At 39.6% G+C, this 4,316-nt stretch overlaps 1 long non-coding RNA gene across 1 annotated transcript; it reads left to right on the top strand.

The window, feature by feature from the left end:
- The first annotated feature begins 337 nt into the window (after positions 1-337).
- Positions 338-3,677, top strand: LOC111862113. Its single transcript, XR_002842369.2, has 4 exons — positions 338-549; positions 882-1,015; positions 2,238-2,390; positions 3,596-3,677. It is a non-coding gene; the product is annotated as an uncharacterized LOC111862113 (long non-coding RNA).
- The last annotated feature ends 639 nt before the right edge of the window (positions 3,678-4,316 follow it).

Consider the following 4,316-nt stretch of genomic DNA (forward strand, 5'->3'; position numbering starts at 1 on the left):
TTTTCCCCCTTGTATCCTATGCGATGCTCTTAAATATATAAATCCGAAATATGAGCTGCTGGTAACAGAAATGTAAATTTTTTGACATTTTTAGGTTTAAGGTCATTTTTTCATTTTGGGGGTAAATTTTTGGACTTAAGGGTATTTCTTGTCATTTTTGGCCATTTTAGGGAATTTTTCTTCATATGTTTTCTGAAATGTGAATAACATGAAAGCTAAGTGTTCTTTCTTTTCTCCTTTAGGCCATTTTTATGGATTTTTTCGGCCATTTTATAGGTCATCAAAATCCGGGCCCTGCATATTACAGTTTTGGGTCATATTTTAGGTCATTTTTCTGGATTTTTTTTCGGTCCTTTTATAGGTCATTTTTTAAATATTTTCAGGTCATCAAAATCCGGGCCCTGGTGATGACACTCAAGTTTTCATCAATGATAGTAGTGAACCGAGTGAGGTAACGAGAGCTTGTTGTCGTAAGTTTAAAATAGAACACAGATCAGCACAAAAAAATATTGAACTGCTACAAGAAAAGATAAACACGCCTAATCATACGTAAGTACAGACTCATGTTACTTCCACAGTTCGAACTAAAAAAGGGGGGGTAGGGGAACTGGGTTCTTGTGTTCGTGAATCTCCTCTGGAACATCTGACTAACCTAACTTAGGTTTTTCCATGGTTTTTCACAGTACCACCAAGCAAATGTTGATTGGACTTAGTATCCCTAATCCGGTGACAAGCACCAAGACTTTTGAATACATTATTTACCAAACATCAGCCATTTGATGCTATATAGTTTCGTCTACAAAATGTGTTGTGAAATCATGAAAGGAAATGTGGTGCAGGAGCAGTTTTGAATGTTATTAATAATCGGACACAACTTTCAGCGCCAGAAGAGATACTGTCCAACATCAAGACTGAGCCTAATGACAGTGAACTGGAGCTTCAGATAGCCCTCAAGAAAGTATGGAGACTGAAGCTACAGGAGGCTGTTGTAGAATCAAAGAACAGTGTAGAAAAGGTACATCACATCATCAGAGTTCCTTTTTAATCCTTCTCACAAATGTTTGGCTGTAGTAAGGGTCATTTCTCTTGTTCAGTCAAGGCCAGCTTCCCCTTACCTGCCTCTCTGCATTTTCTCTCTGAGACGAGAGAGGAGCAGCGCTATTGATAGGTGGTGGGAGGTGATGAAATTGTCCCTAGCTACAGAATCCTGTGCCATGTTTAGTTCCTACACAGTGTCTCCATATGTTCCAGTTATAAAATGTTGCACAGAACTTTGTAGTAAAGTTCATTATGATGTTTCCTCCTTGGTTACTGTACAAAACCAATTTACCCTAGAGACTATATTGTAATTTAACCTGAGGGCTATTAAATTTTTACTCTCACAGTTTCTTGTGGTGGGCCTCAAACCAGTAAATCATATCTTCACATTTAAGTAATATCATCCTTTCTTTCTGTGCTACAAACTGAAAGGTCATGGGTTCGATTCCCAGTTAGGTAATTGGATTTTTAGACTGACCGAATCCTTCCAGTCACACTATGACCTTGGGGTCAACTCAGCCTCTAACAGAAATGAGTACCAGGAATATTCTTTGGGGGATAAAGAGTGGCCAGCATGTAAGGCTGACAGCCTCACCACCATCTGTGAGCTTATTGTCGAGGAAGTATGGGAGTCTCGACGTCTCACACCCCTATGGGCCTCCACAGCCTCTTACTGGGAGAGCTATACTTTTTTTTTACACTATCATCCTTTCTTGTGTTGTGGTTATTGAGATGTGTTATGGCCTCCTGTTAAATAGACACCAGGGGCTCTTTCCCCGGGTGTGGAGTGGCATGGAGCAGGCCACTCACCATCATCTAGAGCATAACTAAGGCCATGCCATAGCTCAATCAGTTAGTCACTGGCTTTCCACCACCATGGCCCGGGTTCGATCCCGGGTCTGGTCAAGTGGGATTTGTGGTGGACAAAGTGGCGCTGGGGCAGGTTTTCAAGTACTTCGGTTTCCCCTGCCAATCTTCATTCCACCAACTGCTCCACAATCACCCTCATCTATCATCTGGGGCTCGTACAATAGGCCAGAAGTGGCCGCAGTACAAGGGACTTAGTCCCAACCCACTAGCAATAAGAAAAATAGATCATAACTAATTAAGCATAGAGACAGCTTTGCATTTATGGATACTACAAACAGAATGCTGTATAGCTACATAATTTAACTGTTTGTGATTTGTTATGTTTGTAGGTGGCAGAGTCAGTACTGGAGAGAAACTCAGAAGGAAACACGGAAGGTGGTTCCATTGTGCTGAATGCTACTGCAGAATTCTGCTGTACGTTGGGTGACGTCCCCATTTATGGTTTGGCTGGCAACAGGGATGAGGACGCTCAGGAACTACTTGTGAGTGCAATATAACCATCTGCAGATAAATGTACACTTGGCAAGGTACTTTGATTTAGGATGTGTCAAGACTAGATAGAGTCCATTGCCCATCTACAGTTATTTACTGCAGCTGCAACAGAATTAGAATATATTTTAATTACAGTTTAATTCCATGATAATGGTTATATAAATTACTAAACTGGAAACATCCAACAGAAATCCTAGAAATGAAAGTACTCATTGTACAATAAGAATGTGATAGTTAAGATGGGAGAACCTTTTTCTTCTTCTTCTTGACAAGTGGTACCTTCTGGAATAAAATACCGTATAGTGATAAGGTCCATATGCATTTTGAAGGAATGTCTGGACTTACAAGATGTTACTTCCCAGAAGATAGTGCCTTTCTTAATCTCCTCTACAAGAATCTCAAATCCAGTTTTTTTTCCCCCCCATATTTTATTACTTTTTCTCCCTGTGCCATGTGCATGATACAAGGGTAGAAAAGACACTACTAGGAATTATAAGTGAAATTGAAATAGGGATGAATAAATAGCTCAGAACATGACTAAATGAAAAACCAATAGTTCTTCTAATTTTATTCATTACAAAGTGAATTGAATGCTAATCATCACAGTATTCTTGCTGCAAACTCAGAATTAGTTTGGCAGGTGTACAGTGCTTGGCAGAATGAAAGTATGTTTCTAATAGCTCTGTAACTTTAAAGCATACTATGATATTAAAAAGATATTTTGGCAAAGAAGTTTCAAGATGATCAGTATAGTCAGAAGAATTCTGTCTTCTGGTGTATCATCTGAATTTCCGGGGGAACATGTCACCTGATTCTTCAGGGTCAAAGAATAAACGAAACAAGAAGCCAACATGAAGCAGGTAGGAAGCTTGGCTTTGTTACCTGCCAGTGCTGGTTTCTTACTTGATTTATTCTTCAACCCTGAAGATGGAGGCGACTTGTTTCTGCAGAATGTCTGTTGACTTTCGACAGACTACACAACATTATATCCCAGATGACAGAAGTCTTCAAAACCACTGCTGTCAGAAGCTCCAATCCTACACAGTGTAGTCAGTACTTCACAGTGAAGTAATTTTTTATACAGTGGTTGGTGGGTAAGCAGTTCAGATTTCAGTCTAGCTCAAGGTAATTTTGAATTCATAATTTTTGGACTGCATTTGCGTTCTGTTAATCTCATACAGAATTTATATTATAGGACTTTCAGAGGCAAATGATTGAAGAGAAGACATGTCAGGAAGAAGAAGGCAAACGTGGAGCTTGGAATGAAGTTGAGCTTGGTGAGTCATTAGCAGATTCTTTATGTGCAACATAGGCCTATTCAGATTAAGAGATATTGACACTATAATAGGTTTTAATTGTGCATTTATATTTTAAGTATTTCATAAATGATGTACCATATTTAATCATATACTGCAGTCTTGTTAGGGATTTTAGTAGAAACACATTAATCATTACTCTTTAATATTAGTAGTGGTAGGATAGTTGGTTGAGGCACTATGCTACAAGTTGGAAGGTCGTGGGTTCAGGTCCCGACTAGGTCATTAATTTTTTTCAATTGACCTAATCCTTCCAGCTGCACTATGGCCCTGGGGTCATCTCAGCCTCTTAACAGAAATGAGTAACAGGAATTTCTTTTAGTTGTCTACCATTAGTCATATTAACATGGTGACTGAGCTGGGAGCAACACTAGAGCCACTTAAATTAGGTCCTTAAGAAAAAGGTCCTGGGGTAAGCTGTTATACCCATTCAGAAAGTTCTGAGTTCGGTCCCCACTCGCATCTGTGTACAGATATTTCTGCTCACAGATGATGCCTTCATATCTACCAGAGTTCGAGCTTCAGGAATACAAAGGATACCCCCCCCCTCTCCCCAATGGGTTAGAGCCCACATTTAATTGTAGGATCCCTCTGCTGACC

The sequence above is a fragment of the Cryptotermes secundus genome, unplaced genomic scaffold, assembly GCF_002891405.2.
Source record: "Cryptotermes secundus unplaced genomic scaffold, Csec_1.0 scaffold645, whole genome shotgun sequence".
Taxonomy (NCBI): Eukaryota; Metazoa; Arthropoda; class Insecta; order Blattodea; family Kalotermitidae; genus Cryptotermes; species Cryptotermes secundus.